We start from the raw sequence: 22,056 nt of genomic DNA on the forward strand, positions 1-22,056 counted from the left end.
GTATTATGACAAATGTAAGGTAAATTCTCATTTCGATAGGATATTTAGCTAGTACCAGCATTTATCTTTTAGATCTAACTGTGCTATTGCATATCTTTTTATTTAATGACTACTGTTTCTTTCAACGTATCTATCCTTTTCTCTATTACATTTATACATCATTAATTTTATTATGTTAATCATTTTACTTTCAGTAAAATTATTTTTATTAGTAAAATAAACTCTTTAACAGTGGGAGCCATAATATGTCAGGTTTATTTTAATAACTGATTTCTATATGGTCGGTACTTGGCAATGTGATCCGTTTAGTAATACTTTCTCTTTAGAGACTCTTACTATGAAACATATGCCAAGATCTAGAAGAAACCATGATTAAGCCTCTTATCTGGATTCTGCTGTATCATATAACTCAAGTAGCTTTTGTGAAGGTCACCAATGACCTTCTTTCTTGCCATCGGCTTCATAGTTCATAAATAGGACATTCTTCATTTATTATCTCACTTTTGATTTATCATTTCTATGCCAAAATAAATGTTATTCAAAAAGATAAATATTTAAAAGTCAATCTTGTTAAAATGAGAAAATATATTTGAATATCAAGTCTTTGATGACATAACTCGATAAACTTAAAAGATATCAGAAAGAAGATGGAAAGATTTAATGACCTAGATAACATACTTTAATAAATTAACTTATGTTTTATCTTATTGTTAAGGATATATGAAGTAGCTTTTAAAGATATATTTAGAAATTTCTAAAAATAATATGTTTGATCTTTAGGTATTGACTTGCAAATATGTACCTGAAATATATTTCAGTGAAAAAAATTCAGACTAATGAATTTAGATAGTATAAACTAATTTCTGAAAAAAACCTTATATTTTAAAATAGATGAAAAGACACACACACACACACACACACACACACACACACACACATACACACATACACACATACACAACACAACATATACGCAGTATCTATAAAACAAAACCAAGAGAGGAGTGTGCATTTAACTAAGGTCCAAGGCTAATATTAAAATAAATACCACAGACTCTCATTTAGTTTGTTAGGGTGACTCTAACAAAAATACCACAGACTGCGTGGCTTAGAAACAATAAACATTTATTTCCCTCAGTTATGCAGGCTGGGAAGTCCAAGATAATGGTGCCAGCAGATCCAGGTTCTGGTGACATTTATCTTCTCACTATAGTCTCACAAGGTGGAAGAGCAAGGGAGCTTTCTTGGCCTCTCTCATAAAGGCACTAATCCCCTCCATGAAGATTAATAGTAACCTCCCAAAGCCCTCACCTCCTAATACTATCACCTTGGAGGTTAGGATTTTAACATAGGAATTTGCGGGGGAGCAGGGTAGGGCCAAACATTCAGAATATAGCAGAATCCTTTATATTTACCATTGAGTATTGGTCATATAATTGCTTTTGGGGGCGGGTCACAAATTGGGCTTTAGGTGCCAAGCAGTCATTGTAACAAGGAAAACCTGAGCAGTTACCTATTTTCCAGTTTTTGTAATTTAAAAGCATATTGACTACTCAAGGGAAGCACACATGTTCCTGCCAAGACCAGAAAGGAATTTTCTCTGAGAGTTCACCCTAAGGAAGGCACCCTGAAATGTTCTTGAACAGTGTCCTCAGTAATTTCCTTTTAACTGATACAGCTATGAGTCTCATAGGTCTGGTTCTTATAAGGTTGCTTAATGTAGGCCAATAGCACCCTGACAGACAAATTCAGCAAAAACAATTACTTTCATTTCACAGAAGAGCTCATATAAAATAAGTTGGTAAGAAAATATAGTATATTTAGTCATATTTTATTCTCTGGGGAGTTTTGAAGATCCAAGGCCTAAATTAAATCTTTCCTCATAATTACTATTTTCTTTAAAACTCCCTGTAATTAAAAGTGCATTTTTTAGTTTAAGTACATTATGTATAAAATTACTAAATAGTCTGAGAGGCAACATTAAAGTGAATTTTAAATAAGAACTTCATTTAAAATAAGTAGATCAATAAAATAACGTATTTAGCATAAGTACTTGAGAATTAGGATTTAAAGTAAAATAGTATAAAATCTATATCTCTGTCTTCTAAAATATCCCCATTATTTTCTCTGTCACAAGAAGTATATTCCTAGAGGAGGGGCAATATAAGATTTGTTATGCCCTTAATAGATATCTGGAAACGTATAATCTATTTCTTTTTAATTCTTTTAATAACTCTATAAGGCAAGTATCATTCTTATTTTTAAAAATGGCACTATAAGTCCTAGTAATTCATCTAAATTAGCAGTCCCCAACCTTTTTGGCTCCTATGAGAGGACCAAAAGGACCAGTGCTCCTATGAGAATCTAATGCCTGATGATCTGAGGTGGAGCTGAGGCGGTGATGAGTGGCTGCAAATACAGATGAAACTTCACTTGCTCACAGCTGCTTATCTCCTGCTGTGCAGCCCGGTTCCTAATCTGTACTTGGCCTGAGGATTGGGGATCCTTGATCTAAACGACATTAGTGGTAAATGGCAGGCTCTGGTTCAACATAAGGTCAGAGACTCCAAAATGTGTGCTCTTTCCAATGCCATGAGTAGTTTTACCAATGCTGTTCTCAGAATACTCAGTTGTTTGCTAGTTACCTGCTTCCCATTTTTACAAGGTGTGATCTAAATTAACCCATGACTGAACATATGTTTCTATATTTGGGAAGAACAATTTCTTTATAACAGAGCAAGTTTACTCCACTGATACATTCATTTACTCATTCAAAAGAAATTATTAAGCCCTGTTCCAGGAACTGTTCTTGTTTGTTCCAGAGCAAACAGGAAAAAACCCTCATGGAGCTTATGGTCTAAGTAAGAATTGTTATACTTTTTTTTTTTTTTTTTAATTTGAGGTGTAATTGATGTATAACATTATATTAGTTTCAGGTGTACAACATAATGATTTGCTATTTGTGTATATTGCAAAATGATCACCACAGTAAGTCTAGCTAACTTAAATCACCATATATAGCTACAAAATTTTATTTTCTTGTGATGAGAACTTTTAAGATCTCTTAGCAACTCCCAAACATGCAATTCAGTATCATTAACTATAGTCATTATGTTGTATAGAATTGTTACTGTTGATCATGATTGATCATTTATCTTCTAATTGTTTACCCATGCTAAGCACTTTGCTTTGTTGCTTTTATTCCTGAAAACTATAAGTTGGGTACTATGATTATTATTTTCACTTTACAGGTAAGAAAATGGTGTAGAGAATTTGAGGATTTTTTCTAAAGTTACACAGGTTAGTAGATATATCATTGGTCAGCTTTTGCTGCAGCAAAAACAACCTGAAAATCTCAAAGGATTACATCACCATTATTTATTTCTTGCTCACAAAATCCATGGATAAACTTTGAATGAGTTGGTTTGACTAGGCTTGTCTGGTAAGCTGTGCTTATCTGGGTTCGGCTGGGCTCGGCTCCAACTGCTTGTTGGATTCAAATGTTCTTAGAGTATCTTTTTATTCTAGAATAAATATCCATAGTCTGAGTCATGCTTTTCTCAGGCAGAAAGGAAGAAGCTCAAGGGGAAAGGAAAGTTACATGATGGGAGCTGGCAAATTGCTACTTGCACTTATATTCCAGTGTCATAGCAAGTCATAGGACAAGCCCAAAATCAATCAGGGAAATGTTCTCTATCCACATCAGGATATAGCAAAGATGGGGAGGGAAGGACAAATTGACTACATTAGGCAACAGCACTGGGATTCCAAACCAGGACTGTCTAAATTTAAACCCTGTTGTTTTAATTACTATCCTATTCAAAATAAATAGGAACCTACTTTATCTTCCTTTGGGTTTATGACTAGTATTTTCTGAATAAAGTTTCTAGTTAAAAATAAATTTGCTGAATTTTTTTTTTAGTAATTGATATACATTTAAGAAAATAACATGTAATTTTAGTTATCGACATATAGAAGAATATCATCTGTAGCTATGTTAATAAAATCCTTGTTAATCATTTGGCAGATACCTGATAATTTCCTGTAGTATATAAACATTCTCTAATTTCTGCCACTTTCCAGAAATCCACAATTATGTCTTCAAAAATAAAACCTCAGTCGTATATTCTGATGCTTTAAATCAACGTCATAGTTCTATGTAAATGTAGTTGGCTATTACTTTAAAGCAATTGGTCAGCATGGTGAGTAATGATATCAGAGAACATTTCCACTAGCTTTGATAAATACACATTGAAATTTACACCACCCTAACAGATACTCTCAAATACTGCTGGAGGTTGTGCAAAGCATTACAAATCTTATACGTAGCAATTCAGCAATATCCAACAAAGTTGCAAACCCTTTGATCCAGCCATCCCATTTCTGGACATTTATATTGCACATATATAACAGAACAAATACAGAAGATTATTTGTTACAACACTATTTAAATGTCCATTTCTGGACATTTATATTACACATATATAACAGAACAAATACAGAAGATTATTTGTTATAACACTATTTAAGCAACATAAAATTGGAAATGACACAAATGTCCATCAAAAGTATATAGGTTAAATAATTATTATAAAAAGTACAAAAATAACAGTACAAAAATAATTCTGTGTTCTGATATGGAACAATATAAAGCTATGATTTTGAGTGAAAAAAGCAAAGGGCAGAACAATGTATATAACTACTATGTAAGGCAGGGAGATGCATCAGAAAATATGATTGATTTATTTGGGAAAGATGCACAAGGAACTAATAAAAATATGTATAGAGTAGATAGAGACAGGGTTGAGAAAGTCTTTTATTACGTCCCTTTTTGTATTGTTTGGATATTTGAACTATGTAAATGAAAGGAAAATTTCCTTATCTAAATCATAACTCCAATACCAAAACAATATAGTTATAGATTGTAGGCTTTATGATGACTTTTGTATACTAAGTTTATTTGACAATATATATCCTAGTACTGTTATTGTGAAGAAAAAATTCTGTTCTATATGCTTAACTACTCTTTTTTAGAACTTTCACTGTATAATCTTGGTTAGTGTGTATAAACTTTTCTAAACCACAGAAACATTCCACTATGGAAGAATTTTGTCTTTATTGGCATTTGAATTTATGTGTATTTATATAATCAGTCTTTCCTTGTTCAAAATTGGGCAAAGAAAGAAGGTGAATCTTTGAATTCCAGATAAGTGAAGGAATTGAGAAGGTCTGGGTGGGACAGGGCCCCTGTCCCAGAAATCCTGCCAACAGCAGTTCAAATCCGGCCTGGGCAATTTCGACCAGCACCAGATCTTATTTTGGAGGTTAAAGATTTTAGTTTTAACATTGAGCAGCATATTCTAGCCCAAGAGTGGAAAAAATAAAAAAGGATATCAATAGAATTTAACCAAGGAAGAATATAATTCTTAAATAAATCAATAAAAACTTTAAAATTCAATAATAAAAGAATATTCATTTAAAGAGAATATTTGAGGACCATTAATAAATCTATGTAATCGAATCAGTCTCAAACACTAAGAAATGCTTCTAATTCCACTGCATGGATGAATAAAGCAAACTACCTTGAATAGAAATAAGTTAAAGGAAAAATAAGACAAAGTTTGATTTTCAACTTTTTGTTGGGAGACTACTTTCCATATGTCTGTCATGTTTCTGTATCTCTTATAGCAGAAACACTACTTTTATTTCAGATCATATTTTCAAGGATGTTCACATGACGACTAGCCTTGAAAAACAGAAAATGTTTCTTTCAAGAGCAAAGGCGCAAGCATAATTTTCAGCTTTGCTTAGATGGGAAAGAGCCCTCTAATGACAAGAATGATAATTTATAGGTTTGCCCAAAGTTCCTACCATGTACAATGTCCTTTCCTACCTTGTACAATGTCCATATCTAATCCCAGTTTCCTTTTCATGATAAGACCCTTGACTGCCCAGAGCAACTGCACTTCAGATTACCGTCTATCCGTCAAGATAGCTCTACTTTCAGCTGGGCTTGCTTTGGGTGGAGTTTTTACTTTATTCCTACAACAAAGTCACTGAAACATGTGCCTCGTTCTGAATTCCACCTCTGTTCCTCGATACTCTCCTGATTTGGGTCTTCTAGGGGCCTCTCTTTTTTCAGTTAGATCTGGATTATTGTCTTGGCTCTTCCCTGGGGCCTGAAATTTAGGAATCCAGGGCTTTTGGTGTTCATCAATGCCTTGGCTGTCCTTCATGTGGTCACACAGCATCTGAGAAACTGCCAAGTCCCAGTAAGCACAGTCCGAGGGTGGGACTCCAAGACATTGGAAGCAGTGCCATCTGGAGCAAGGGACTCTTCAAAGGTACAGCTAACTAGTGGCTGGTCGTGCAGCTGTACTTACAATGGCAGCTTTAATTTCTCAGCAAGATGTTCTGTAAGAGATGGCTTTGCTGGATATTCTTGATAGAAAGGAGCATTCTTTGAACTCCTGAGCCACTAGACTGTTCAGATTTCCATTTAGATTTTGGGAGTTTCCTGGTTCACTGGTTCTCAGGATGTCTCTTGATTGTGGTTGAGGAGCTGGGAACTCAGCCTTCACTATCTCCCTTGACCCTTTGACTCTTGAGAAAAGTCTTAGTTTCATCTCTCACTTCCTTACTCTCTGGAAACATTGCTATTCTATTACCAGAGTCTCTTGGGACGTAATTCTCACTCTCATTCCTTGGTTCATTTTCTGCTGCTGTTTGATTTGTAGACAGCTCTGAACTGTGTCCATTGCCCCCACCCCAGCAGAGTCCCACTATACTGTGTTTTACAACAATGATGGGTATAAGGACATGAAAAGTCTGCTCTCCTTCCCTGTCTGAGAGGTCTGTGAATCCATAGCCAGAATCAGAGACCCACCATTTCAGGGCTCTCTGTACCTCCTCTCCCATAGGTGAAGGGGCAAATGGAGGCGGAAAGGACCAAATTTTTCGTGATCACCTACCTAGCTTCCTGATCAGGCTGAGGGTTTCTTCCAAGGTGCTTGGCGACTCAGCTATGCAGCCAATCCTTGACAAATGGTGACTGAGGAGAGAATGGCAGACTAGGGAAGGAGCAAGGATTGGGCCTCTCTCACCAAAACATTATGGATTCAAGTCCCTTTTACAAGGATACTTGTGATGGAATTTGGGTCCACCTAGGTAATTCAGGTTAATCTCTTTATCTCAAAAATCCTTAACTTGATCACATCAGCAAAACACTTCTTTGCTATAGAAAAAAATATATCCATAGGTTCCAGGGATATATTTTGGAAGGTCATTATCTGGCCTACTATACACGTCATTTACATTCATATTGCAATTTAAATTCCAGGGCCTCAAGGACCAATCATTTGGCTCTAGGCCTAGAGGCGAGAAGTGGGAGAGGGCTAAAGGGGACATCTTTGTTTTATTTGGATGGTCAGCATTTATTCACCCTCTGGAAAGGGTACTTCTATTTTCCTTTTCAGCCTCAGGCCATGGAAAAGTGAAACTGTAATACCTAAACATCCCTACACTTAAGGTGTTTAGGTGACCGACTCAGTTCTAGCCAAAAGGAGCAATCTATTACCCGTGTCAGAGTGATTGATTCAGTGACTCAATCAGAGCCAATGAGGCTTTTGCAGGGAGAATTGTGAGAAAGGTGCGTATTTTCAACTTAACTTGAACCTGGCAGAATGTAGCCCTGAACTTGTTGGCAGCAATCCTGCCAACACATAAAACCTAAAAATAAAGTCGGAGCAGAAGACAGTCTAGAAAGAGAAACTCAATTCTGATGACATCAGTTAAGTCTCGCTGCTAGATGCCAGCTTTTTACTTCCAGATTTTTTAGTTACATCAGCCAATTAATTCCCTTTTGGTATAAGCTTCGTTTGTTTGTTTATAGTATTTAATAAGAGTTCATTGTGTATTTAAGAACACTTTGTGGACTGGGAACTTTTAAACTCAGACTGATAGGAAGCTCCGGGTATGACATTACAGGATAGCTTATAAAATGAAAATGAGGAAGTTGTTTAACTTTATAATGATTGGTTATTATTACAATGGGAAGTTCCAGATGACAGGGGAGTGATTAAAAGTGATTGTCTTATTCCATTCTAAGGAAAATGACTTCAGTTTCTTTTATGATTATCGGACGCATTTGCAAGCAGCCTAAATTTCTCTTGTTTTGCAAAATATGCTTAATTAAGTTTCACTTATGTGGTTTACATGGTTTTGTCAGGGAATTTTCAAGTCCGCTCTCCATTTCATGCTTTAGCACCAGGAAAGCAAGGAGCGCTACCTCTGGAGCCCGCAGGGTGCTCTACGTGGTGTCTTCGGTTGTGTGTGGGGATGAGTAAGGGTCCAGACAAGGCGCAGGGATAGAATGGCTGAGCAAGGGGAACCCAGAGAACAGAAGAATCAGGCCGGCGGCGCGACGTAGCCGGGATTCCCGGGGAAGCCGATCTCGTGGGATCTCAGGAGTTCCTCGAGGGCCGGGCTGGGAGCTCTACGTCGTCGAGAGAACCTGCGTGTCCGAGTGCCAGCGGCCCCTCGTCCCAGAATCTTCTGTAAGGAACCTGGCTCATGCCGCCTATCAAGCAAATCCCAATCCTGTGGAAGCCTTACCGGCCTCTACCCCGCTCAGAGTCACAGTGCAGTGCCACCTGCCTCAGAGGCGCAGCCGCTTGCGGTCTGGGACCGGCTCCGGCCCTTAGGCCATGCCGTGGCTAGACCACCCAAGTCCCTAAGGGCAGTGAACTGCGCATGTGCAAGCTGAAAATCCAGCCCCTTCCAGGAGATGTGAAGCCCCAGGCAGTGACATAGGCTTCTGACTGGAAACCCTGTATGTAGCACTGTTCCACATCTGCCAGCGTCTAAGGCCACAGCAGCGAAATGATCATGCTGTTCCGTTGTGTGTCCTCAAGGCAGTTGTCGAATTTTATTTTATGTTAGTTACAACCAAATGATGCCTCACAAGGCATGTGAGTCCTACGTTCACGGCTTTTTCTTCTATGACAGATCACTAAATTATATACATATGTATTTATATGTATATAAACTTCATGTCTCAGTTTCCTCTTCTGTACAGGAGGATAACTAAACTATATTACGTACCTAAAACATTTTAATATATTAAATAGGATAATTAATGTAAAAGCATGAATTCGTTCTACAAATGTGAGGTACAAGTAAGTTGATATTTAATGTATAGAAATTAAATTTTATCTGGCTCTAAACACCCACAAAGGTGGGAAGAACACTAATGTAATTTATTGCTGGAGGTTCTTTTTACTCTTTAGTGTGATGAACACTCTCAGAGCAAAAAAGTTAGGAAACAGCCTCAGGTCTTTGGTCCTTCAAGGGTACCACCAAGATGCTCCAAGACAATATGGTCCATTCAAAAGCAGGTAATGCCACAGCCTCTCTGCCAGTGTGGCCACGGCATCTTTGGCTACAATTCCCAAGACTATGGCGGTAGAAATCTAGCAGCCCCCCCACCTCTGGAAATACATCAGTTGTTCCCATCAGAAGTCCTGCTGCCTTCCTGGGGACTTCCCCATAGGACACAACCCTTTATGGAACCCATCGCCACATCCCTTTCCTCCAGTCCTAGGAAACACTGCTAGATTTGGGCAACTTCCTTCTTTCAGCCCAGTCTCAACCCAGCCGCCTTCTCTTGCCTCTGAGAAATACATACCTACACTCCCCTCCCACAGAAAAGTCTTGATGAGATTGGACAGCTGGTGCTTAGCAGCTTTTGTGTTGGGCCAGGAAGCGCAAAAGTCATTACCAACCCCTGGAGAGATCAGAAACAGAAATTCTTGGGTTGGTGGAGGGCAAAGTTACCTTTTCATCTTTCTCCTACTCTCTTCTAAAAAGAGGTAGGCAGAGCAATTAATTGCCTAATAAATTATTATGCCTTTTATCTGGCAGAGAATGAGTAGATAGAGCAGGAATATCTTAAGAAGGAAATTCTCCTGTCTTGTCTTTACAAACCCTCACACTGAAACATGGTCAACCATCTAAACTTGCATGATTATTGATCCCCTCCTGAGCACCCAATAGAAAGAAGGAACAGACCTAATTTTGGGGAGAGAGTCTGATGAAGAGGAAGCTGCCACAAGTTCCTAAAGTTCCAATCCCTCGGCTTCTGAAACATTATGAAATTAACTGTGTGGGTGTATATCCTAGCTTTACCATTTACTGGTCATGTGATATTGGGCAACTCATGCTACTTCTCTGAGTCTCAGGTTTTCTGTTACATGGGACATTTATGCTATTGATTTCATGAGACTATTGTGAGAATTAAGTGAAATAATTTTTTTAAGGTGGTTAGCATAGTGCCTGACGCATAGTCATTTGTAAAATTTCATTATATCATTATTCTCAAATTATAGCTGATATTTTTATTTGTGGTAAAGTGTCTCTTCCCATATATGATGCTCGGAACACTTTTCCAGCCACAGCCTTTTGCCAAACAACTCTGTCGATTCTTTTTTTCTGGCTATGTTGCTTTTCTAGAGCTCTCTATCAGTTATTCTTACTCCACAGGCTATGATAGACACACTTTCACCACAGGGAGCACAACTCTTCATGTGAAACATAGACTCATACAATTCCCTTTGGCTCAGTCTACAGGGATTAACATATGCCTACTACCCAGAATGTCAAAAGAAGGGGAAACTTGAGACCATGATCCTACCACAGAATATAAGAATTTGTTCTTAGTATCTCAAATTACATTTCTGATCTCCAACACCTCATACTCTCATGTCTGAGGCCAACTTTTCACTCCGCCCCAGATGAGAGCAGTGTTATTGCTAATAGAGAAGTTCAGTGAGCAAGTGGGAAGAGGGGTGGATAAGAAGGGAAAAGCAAAGTAAGCAAAGAAATTGTTATCAATGGATAGGACTCCAAGGTTTGATCTGTCAGTCTGACTGACAGCTCAGAGATCGAAGTAGCAAACTTCTAATGCACGTAACAACTTCCTGTCTATTCATCTCTTCTCTTACCTACATAGAACAGTATCATTTTAGTGTGATTCTCATATTTTTCTACCCTCTTCACTTTTCTCCCATTCTTGGAATTTTGGTTAGGACACACTGAGTTAAATCAATTCTACCATTGTTATAGGCATGATACTTAAGTAAAGGGTCGTAATGACTATTGTATACATTAGAGTGTTTTCAAGCAGGTACCTCAATGTGTAGTGTACTTGCTCTGAAAAATGGGAGTTTGGCAATGCAGTATACATTAAACGTAGTGTAGATGAAGGAGATCTCTCAAAGGTGAGAGAAAAAACTCAAAATATTTTGAGCTTTAACTTTCTAATCTATAAATGGAAGTAACATTTGCCTTACTTACCTTTGAGTATCAGTAAGAAAATATAAAAATTTTTTGAAAACCAAACACTGCATTGATTTAAGAATTTATTATGTTGCCAGTCACGTTAAGTTATATTCTTTGTTCACGGCTGTTTTATTAAGTGTTCGGTGGTTGATCCCATTACTGGACTGCTCTAATAGCTTACTTCTTAACCATGGCTATGCATTAGAATCACCTGGGTAGTTTTTTAAAAGTATTAATGTTCAAGAAATAACCTAGATTAATTTAGAATCACTATGAGTAGGGCCCAAGCATTGACATTTTTATAAAAGTTTCCTAGATTATTCTAAAGTGTAGTCAAGGTTGGGAGAATCTGTCATAACAAAAAAATCATCCTCCTCACTTTGTGGTTAAGATACTCTAATTCAGGAAATGGGTGGAGAGCCCTTTTCCTCAGGAAATAGATCAAAGATGGCCATGTGACACTAATACAGTGACCAGCCATCCTCAGTTACCCATGACTGAGAGAGTTCCACAGACATAGAACTTTCAGTGCTAAAACTGAGAAAATCCTAGGCAAACAAAATCAAGTTGGTCATTCTAGATTCTGATGTTATAGATGTGTTAATTTCTGAGAAAGATTTTATTTATTCCTAAATTGAGGGATTGATTTGAGAGTAAATACTCTCTCATGGACTATCCTTTTGTCTTGCTTTAAACATGGTCATATGATGATGTGACTGTTGCTGCTGCAATAATATAGAACCACAAGAAGAATGTCAAGAGGATCATAAGAGATGTGGATCTTGAGCTCTGCCATGGTTGAACAGCTAAACCAAAGCCAGAATTCTTTCTATTTCCAAATTCTTGTTATGTGAGAATGCTAGTTTAAATCATGATTAGTTAATTTTTTTTTCTATTTTTAGGTGTTAGCCTTTAAATACATCCAGGGCCATGATGGTAGAAACTACATATAATCAGACATTTGTTCTTCATCTCAGAACTGTCTCCAGATCTTGTTTACTACTGTTGGTTTTAAACTTTCATCTTTGTTAGCTGTCCTGTTTTTCCATTTTGTTTGTCCTCATACCCTGTAGTCACTGCCACCAGCGGCCCTTACCTAGATGCAGACTTTTCCCAACTCTGATTAGCATACCCTAGAGAGAAAATGACAAGTCTGGAACTCACCCCTTGGCACCACTCTTGACACTTTCAGGCAGCAGTGCCATCTCTGTTGCCTAGACCAGGTCTCGAGGACACTGTGCTTGGTCAGGGCTTCAGTTTGTACACTACCTTTTTGTCTGAGAAGAGAAAGGAAATTAAACAACTTTAATGTCACTCGACTGCATTTCCACTCCTTACAGAATGCCAAAATGATGATTAATATTTGATAACTAAATTGAAAAAAACCGACAGAACAACATTATGCCATTGAACTTGGCATATTAACCATGCTGATTCTCCTTCATTAATATCTCATTATGCAGAAATGCATATTTCACTTGATCTTCTCTCTAATCAGTTCTCAGTGACTTTCCTGAAAAATTACAACATCCCAGACATCCCAGATTCTAACTCTGAATGATGAAACTAAGCCTGTGCAACCCACTGTGTTTTTAAGAGAGAAGAGGAATGTACATGCTGTCAAACTTTGCTCTTTTTTCCGTTGGCTCTTACTGAGAGCATGTGTGGCTTTCTGCGAGCCAGAGCTGCATATGTGGGTCCAGACAGAACTGTTCTGTGTGCTTTACTCATAGAAGCCTCAGTGGGACTCAAGCTTCTTGAAAGGGTACTACCTGGCCTCTCAGCCAAGTGGTTTTCTTTCCACTATTATTAAGGGAATCAAGTTGGCATGACAACTGCACTCGTTCCGATGTTGAAATCATTCTTTCCACTACAACATCATTCCTCTAGTGTTTGTAGAATGCACTTAAATCTAATAGGTTGGTGTAAAAAAAAATACCAAAAAAACTGTCAGCTGATAGGAAGCACAGTCTGTTTCATTCACTTTATGTGGAGCTTATGATGTGAACATGTATATTGATGCCATGAAACACTTGGTTGAGAACAAGAAAGGAGTCTGGCCTCCATGCACACACATATCTGTACACATGAGTTCACTGTGGGGAAATTCAGCACTGAGGAAACAGCTCTTTCATCTCTTTTCTGAGCACGTAATACCCTAGCTATGCCCATAATGTTTGGAAGGATGAGAGAGATTGCTTTTTATGATAATAGTTTATTACCCAGTGATCAAGCACACTCAAGGAAGCCAGGGGTTGGTGTAAACAATTTTTTTAATTTCCCTTTGATTAAAAAATCTAGCCATGCCAAATGCATGTGAGATGAACTCTTTCTTTTCTGAGCTTTATTTCCCCATCTATATTTTCTTATTTTATATCCCTCTCTCTTTTCCATTTTTTGTCTATGGTCCTTGACCTGACTGTTGTAGCTTATTTTCACCCATTTTTGTTTTTCTTACTAGGGAAGTCATACTGTTCTTTTTGCTTAGACTGGGTCATTTCTCTTTATCAGGAGACTGTGTGTCCATCTCTCTAGCCCAAATGGATATCTCACCTTACCTCAGAAGTCTTCCTGGTGCATGAAAAGGCTAGGAGTCATCTGTGCTTCCCCAAGACTTATCATGCAGTATTTTCTAATCAGTTCCTCCTGGGTTTGTCTCCCAAGATAACTGTGAGCAAATTCAAGGCAAGTACAATATCAGATTCTTCTCTGAATCCTCAGCACCATCAGCAGTACCCACAAAGCAAGCAGTTGATGAAGGTTTGTTAAGTTAAATTGAAATACCAAGAGAACATTATTTGACAATTTCCTGGTTAGGAATACACAGAGAAATATTTACATACCTGACAAGGTTGTTTAAATGAGACTCACATATATAACCTACGTGAGGGGCCTGATATATTGTCTGACCAAATGTGTGCTAAATATTACTTTCACATCCTCTCTCTTCCATTCTTCTGTGCCATTGCTGATTATGTGGAGGCCAGAGTTTGTTTTTAGACTGGAAGTAGGATGTGATAAAAAGAGAGTCCAGAGCAAAGATGCTGTTTAACTCAAAGTTTATAATAGTATAGGCATTTATGTTAGAAATTATGTAGAATGATCTGTATAGATTTGTAGAAAAAAAAAGAAAAATCAAAGACTGGGAGCAATTTAGAAAATGCAAAACCTTTGAAATCTATTCTGTTTAGTAGTCTTTCATAAAATGCCCCGTTTTCAAAATATTGTTTTCTAGATTCTTTTGTTTCCTCCTATATATGTTGGTGAATATTATAAATGATTAATCATTAATAATATTCCTTAGGGTATCTGATTACTAAAAAGTAAACAGTTGAGAACATTATAACATAATCTTATAACTGAGATGCTGTCAGCATTAGGAATTTTGGTTTTACACTGTAATATATTTCCAGAATAATTGGACACAGTTGTTGACATTTTATGTGTTTGTTTTTCAGAAATTTGGATGAAGATTGTTTTAAGTGTTTCAGTTTCTGGTGTATGCATATAGCCACATTAAAAGCTAGGGTTTTTTTTTTTTTTTTTTTGACATTCTTTCTTAATAAATATCTCATTATTAGAGTGGAATAGAAATCTAGCCAAATCCTTGCTCTCCAGATGGTTTATAAAGATTTGGAACATTCCATAAATGGAAAAACTGACCAGCTATAGTGAAGCCTCCTTCAATTCTCATTTTAGTATTAAAGTCACATAAAAGGAGACTTTATTTTGACATTTTTAAAGTTTTACATCTTGTAGAGCCACCTTTCTCTTTAGTGTTTTTCAATCTATAGTAGAAGTAGATTTGTTTCTTTTTCTTCTTCTTTTTTTTTAATCTTGTGATTATGGAAAATTTCAAACATCATTCAAATTAGAAGAGTATAGCAAATCTCTATATACCCACCCACCACTCACTTCAGTGTGATGAGCTCATAGCCACTCTGGTTTCTTCTAAACTCTCACCCACTTCTCTTAACCCCATCTTGATATCATGTCATTTCATCTATAAATATTTCTGTATGGGTCTGTAAAAGACAGGCATTCTTTTTTAATCACAGTAGTGATCATCTCCTCTTAGTGTGAAATATTTAGTCAATATTTACATTTCTACACTGTTTTCTAGTAACTTTTATTTGTGATGTAACCCAAACTTGATCCATACATTGCGATAGATTGATGCCTCCTGCAGTGCTTGAATTCTATAGGCTGTCAACCCATCACTCTCTTGTTTGTTTCTTGAAACTTCTGTTCTATTACAATATAGCACATGCATAATTTTAAATTTTCAAGTAAGCGCATTAAAAAAAAGTAAAAAGAATTTGGTTAAATTTTAATGTTCTATTTAACCCAAATGTCCACAATATTATCATATGAACACCATATAAAATTATTAATTAAATAGCAGTATTGATTATATAATATAAAATTAATATAAATCATTAAAAACAACATATTAATATAAAGTTTAATATAATTATTCAATGTAAATTGATACAAATTATTAAGTATTTTACACTTATTTCTTTCAAAAAAAAATTTAATTTACAAATATAACATTCGATTTGGGTTAGCCAGAGTTCAAATTGAATAATCAGAAAGACAGAGCAGTTCTAGAGTTCCTATCCATAAAGTAATAAAATATATGGCCTTGTATTTTCTGAAATCTCCTTTCTCTACATCCTGCTCCTTTTATTTATTTACTTACTTATTTAAAAAATTTCCCTTTTTGGCATTATCATCCTTGTAATGCTTAGTTTGAATTTTGTTCCCAGTAGTTGTTCAGAGTAAGGGGCATTATCTTGGAAGAGTATGCCAGTTTATTAGTTTTAGGAAGTTATTTAGTCCAGACTTATACTACCATCAGAATTTTTCAAAGCCCCCTTGCTCCAGCCTACAATTTGGAGCCTCAATATTCTCTCCCAGTTACTATTGATTTTCTCAAAATGGCCCATGAGATTCCAGTAGTATGCAATGCCATTTTGACAGTTTCCTGACTCTGATTCCTGTTGGAGGTTCCTTGCCTTCTTTTTGCTTGTATTAGTCCCTGATGCTCTGTCATATCTATTGCTGGTTTGTTTTCTTCTATTTGTATTTTGGGGTCTACGGTAATTCCTTGTCACCTAAGTTTCTGGTAGATGTTGACTAGAGAATATTTTTCTGTCATGTTTACTTGATTTTTATTCAGGGAAGACTAAAGTAAGAAACAACAAACTATGCCACTGCTGCTACCATCCTCTCATAATCTTCTTTTATTTAAGTTTTATTTACACAGAAATATTGTATTACTTTAAGTTTTTGGATGATTATTAACTGTAAATTTTATGTATGCACTTATTGACTTGATTGCATTTATTAAGTCTCACACTGAGGCTATTACATATCTTGGTTTTCAGAAGTATGGTCTAACAATAGACTTATTGAAATAAGCTTCGATAAATATAATATGCACTGCTATTTTTTCATATGTTTGGAAACTGTATTAAGGGAAAAATGAAACTGGAACATGAGTATTTAGAAATAAGAAACTCACTAATCACTAACTCTGTTGTTAAGTAGAAAAGTAAATATACTTTTTAGTATGTTAAATATTGTTACCCTCTAGCAGCCTTTGGACTACCTTTCCTTCCTCTGACACAGAAGTATGCAAAAAATCCAGTGCACCAACCTCAGAAATTTTGTTTGGCTTTGATGTTAATATGTGGTTGATCTAGGAGCATTCTGTGTAGGTGATAAAATTGCATTAAAAATTAAATGAAACAGATATTCAATGTATATTTTATTCAATAGATTCCTTCTTTATCTTCTTCTTACTAATGGTAGCACATGCAACATATCATACTCAGGATTCTTTCATGCAGGTATTCAAATAAAATCAGAAAATGAACCACCAAGTTATTAAACTCTACAAATTAGTAGGGAATATGAAAACTCACATTTAAGAATTGATTCTAGCATGAAGGCAATAATTTAGACCATACAGGAGATGATGACTTTCTTTAGTAATTCACAAAGGTGAAACTTAAAGGCAAAGCATATTGGCTTTCTAAACACTGTGAAGATAGATTTTGTTGATGTATTCAGCTGCACTGAATAACAGTAACTATATATAGGTCCTTAAAAATTGGTGGTGAGAATTATGAATATAATTCATCTTGTATAGCAATCCTTCAAAGAATGATAAGCTATATTCTCTGGAAAATGTTATTACCAATTTTTTTTCTTAAAAACTTTGCCCATGTGTTCAACAAAAATTTATTGAATATCCTCAGTGCACCAGACACAGACACTGTTTTATGTGTTGGGGAAACAGCACTGAATAAAATAGACAAAAACATTTCTCCTTTTGTGGAGCTTATATTCTCTGGGTAGCGATATACAAGAAAATATAAAACTGATGAAACTGCAACTACTTTGTTTGAAGTGAAGGGTCTTTGCCTACTTTGCTTCTCCCGCTCTCTGTGACTCTAATTTGGAAATTTCTTCTCTGAAGTGCAGTTCAATAAATCAAACATACGGTGTATAACCGTGCATATGGCACTCAATATAGTGATGAACAAAGTCAGTATCATTGGCTAGTCTCTACTAGTGTAGTTCTTGGAATTTTAGCACTGTAAGAATGCACCAACTGAGGAAAACACCTCCTCCACCTTATCTACATGATACTCTATACATACTATTTCAAATATCAGGCATCTTCTTCCTAGGTACAGACACCACTCTTGTGTTGTTGCTGTGCATTGGCATTTCAGCCAGTCACAATCATCAGCTTGAATGCCATCATTACTGCTACCTCTTCAACAAACCTGTTCTCTAGTATCCTAGGTTCTTTGTCTTGACTTGTGTGCTAGGAATGCAGCCTTTGCATCTCTCAGCAAAACCAAGGGCAACCTTGTCCTTTCCTACAGGCAGAAGAATATAGAGCATTTTTACTCTCTTCAAGAGCATATGACTTTAGAAGACCATTCATTTATTCACTCACTCATTCATTTGTTCATTCATTCATCATTATCCATTCATTCATGTATTTATTTCATATATCATTATTCATTTATTTATATTTATTCAACAAATAATGTGAGAGCACTCTGAAACATACAAACTAGCAAAAATTGGCACTTTCCTGCTCTCTTAGAGTTTATTGGGAGAGGAAGATATTAATTTAAAAAATCACTCAAATGCAAAATTTCAGCTGTAATGAGCACAATGAAGGAGAGACACATGCTATTAACAGATTATTCAAAAGAGATATATGATATAGTTAAGATAGGTTCAAACAAAGTAGTCTTTTAAAAGTGGCTGAGGGAGGGAAGCAGTGAGAAACATTTTCAGAACATCGTGGTGGGGCAAGAACCCATGGAATCTTTTCAAAATACCAATGGTAGGAACCTTCAGTGTCATCTTCTGCTTAGAACTACCAGGAAATAATTCTCACCAGCACCTCTGGAATTCATGTATAAGACAGAATAGCTGAATCCTGATAATCAAATGTTAGTGTCACCACACATGAATCTTTTTATAAGATACATTCAAAGGACCCCCAAATAGGAGAAAGCTGAGATCTCATTGAGATGATAGAACAGACTCTAGAACCGTTCTGTGATATGACTATTGTTAGTGAATAGCGTTAAAGTAAAATAACAGACTAGATCTCTTAATGGGGTTATGGATAAGGTACCTATAGACCTTACTTACTTTTCATTATTGGAGGGTACCTATACTTAGCAAATATTCTGTTAATTGTACATGACCAATTTTTCTTAGATAAATTTGCAAAATAAATGTTATTTCTCTTATGGCTTTAGTACTCCTTCTTGGCCCTAGGACATTACAGTTAACCTACATATAGGTTCTTTTCCATTTATATTTTATAGAATAGCTCTAGAGGAGCCTAAAACCACTTTATAGTAGTTTCATCTGTTCTAGAACTTTCTGTAAATTAAAACACACACACACACACACACACACACCGCCCGTTGTCATCTACTATGTCTTATCACAGGTTCTTTCCTCGGCCATAGACCTATTCACTTCTACTATTTATGCATCCTGGAGAGGTTGTTTGGTTTTACCCTCAGCCAAAGTCAGCCTCAGACTCTTCAAAAAGAATCTGGGCCCTTTCTGCTCTTTCCTTTCTTTTTTTCTCTTCTATTGAGATTTGCCACTGCACTATTCATCCTGTCTTGGACTGCTGCCCCAGTTGCTCTTCCTTAGTTCCTCAGCATTGCCACTGAGATAGGATCTGTTGCACCCTTGTCTCCTCCGTAGGTACAAATGCATTTCAAAAGGAGCTCCTCTTCCATACCACTAAGAATTTAAGAACTTTTGATGTAGACCAAGCTAAACCTTTAGGGATTTTGCTCCTTCCAGTTCAAGTCCTCTGTATGTATTTGAGTATCAGGTGATATGGTAAGTAAGTGGAGGTAATTTTTAAGCTAAATTTTATGAATGAGATTATTTCTTCTTTATTTTCCTCCAGGTGCTCCATTTAGAAACCTTCTACCTCTTTGTTTTGATCAAAAGTCACATAGCCTTTCTTCAGCTTACTAAAAAGTAATAACAAGAAACAAAATCTACTTAAATATAGTTTTATTTTTTAAATAACAAATATATCACCAGCTAATACTCTGGGGGACTGGGTATTGTGTACCAACTTTCATAATGATTTCTCCACAAATGCTGCTGCTGTCATAGGTGTCCTTATGCTCCCTCTTGCTGAAGCCGTCAGTTCTTCATTCCCAGCATTTAATTTTATCTATTCTATTACCCATTCTTTTGCTTCTCAGTCTTTATTAGCATTTGAAGATATTGTATTTGCCATTAGTACTTTGAGATAACTAATAAAATGACTCCTTCCGCAGGGATTATGGCTTCTTGAGTCAAAACAATTTTTTCTGAATCCTGAGCATAATTCTATATATTAGTCTCCCATCTACTGAAACCATACTTGTAAATGAAATACTTGTGGATTTAAGTTTCACTGTTTTCTCTATAGGATCAACTACAGAATGTTCTTACTCACATTTTGGTTTTTATTACACCAATAAGAGATTTCACTATGGAAAGCAATCCTAACTTTGTGTTGAGAAGTCTGTGGCTGTGCAACTTTCCAGAGAGATCTTTATAACTGTCGAATATGTCAACTCCAGCCACGCTGGCATTCATAGAGTTTGGGTATTTCTGCATTCCAGCTGCTGTAACACTTTCCCATGGGTGGTCAAAGCTGTGCTTCAAAGTTCAGATCTTCATGATTCCAATGGCCTATACAATGTTTAAGCATTGAAATAAAGCAAATAGGTCACACTTGCCCCTATCTCCCACCTGCCGGCCAGCCACCTGCACGGTCAGGCCAGTGGGAGGGACATCCAGACACACTGCCCCATGCTCTGTCCAGGCCTGGGTTTTTGGAGATCAAGTTTCTTTAGTTAGGACTATGTTTAGCACTTTCCAGCATCATTATAGTTAACAGTAGAGTTTAGGTAAGGCAATTAACTTCCTCCTTTTTCCTCTCTCTTAATTTTTGATTCATTTTATACAGGTTTCTCTACCATTTCTTGTGCTGGGTTGGAGTTGGACAAGTTAGTTCTGTTTTTTATCTTCCAGTTAACTATGCCAAATTCTTTTGACAGGCACCCATTGGCAGAATATTCAGCCTTGGGGAAACAAGTATTCACACACACATACCACTCTAATGGCATTTCTGGTATTTTATAGTTTATAGAGTAAATGTTTTCTGTTTTCACATACCTCTAAAATATGGAATCATTTTAAAAATTCAATTTGCTCATGTGGACGTATGGGTTTTGTGATAAAAATGGTAAAGATGCCATTCTTTCCTTGTAGGAACTAAAGAAAGATAGGATAGGAAAATAAGATATCCTGTTATAGTTTTGTCACTTCCATACTACTGAGAACAGCAGAGCAAACCTAGGAAAGCGTGTCTATAGTAACACACACCACGGTAAGACATGAGTTTTGTTTTTTTTTTAGTTTTGGTTTTTAATGCTGGTTTGGAATAGCCAATAAATGCTGGATTCAGTGATATGAATCATTCTACACAATACTGAGAACATGGGTGTTTCTTATAGTGAACAGTCTCTTCACAAATCCTCTAAGAATCTAGGTTCTATTGAGATGTAATGCCAGAAAAGATGGTGGAAAAGTTTGTAAACTGGAAGTTCGTGGAACTTAGATAAGAGAATAAGAAACCAGAAGTAATAAAGTGGATTTTGTTTTCCTAAATTAAAGAACTTTTTTTTTTTTTTTGAAATGATGAACAGAGTCAGTTTGACCTGTTTAGAAAGCCCATACCCTCTTACATCTGGGTTCAATGTTTCTCTTAGGTGCTACCCAAGCCTGTTTGGCCCTTTGTATCACAGTGCATGAGAAGATATATTAAAACTGCTTCTTTGATTGTCTTTTTCCTCTCAGCTCTATGCTTATTGAGGTCAGAGATTACATCTTATTCATCATTACAGAGCCTAATATAAAATAGCTTCTCAGTATATGTTTATTAAGTATATAGTATAAATTAGCTGTATATAATTATAAACTAAGTGACTTAGGCTATTATTATTATATCATGCAAAAAGAGATTAAATGGTAATGGCCTAAGTCACTTTGTTTAGAAAATGCTAATGATGATACATAAGAAATGTCACAATCTCACAACAAAATAATTCCAAAGAATAAACAGAGCTTTGAAAAAGCTGCACAGAGTAC

The 22,056-nt window shown here is 36.3% G+C and overlaps 1 pseudogene; it reads right to left on the reverse strand.

Annotated features, from left to right (window-relative positions):
* Positions 1-19,990: 19,990 nt before the first annotated feature.
* On the reverse strand, positions 19,991-20,583 carry LOC102884683 (annotated as a pseudogene).
* Between the last annotated feature and the right edge of the window lie 1,473 nt (positions 20,584-22,056).

Source organism: Pteropus alecto, unplaced genomic scaffold, assembly GCF_000325575.1.
Source record: "Pteropus alecto unplaced genomic scaffold, ASM32557v1 scaffold95, whole genome shotgun sequence".
Lineage (NCBI taxonomy): Eukaryota > Metazoa > Chordata > Mammalia > Chiroptera > Pteropodidae > Pteropus > Pteropus alecto.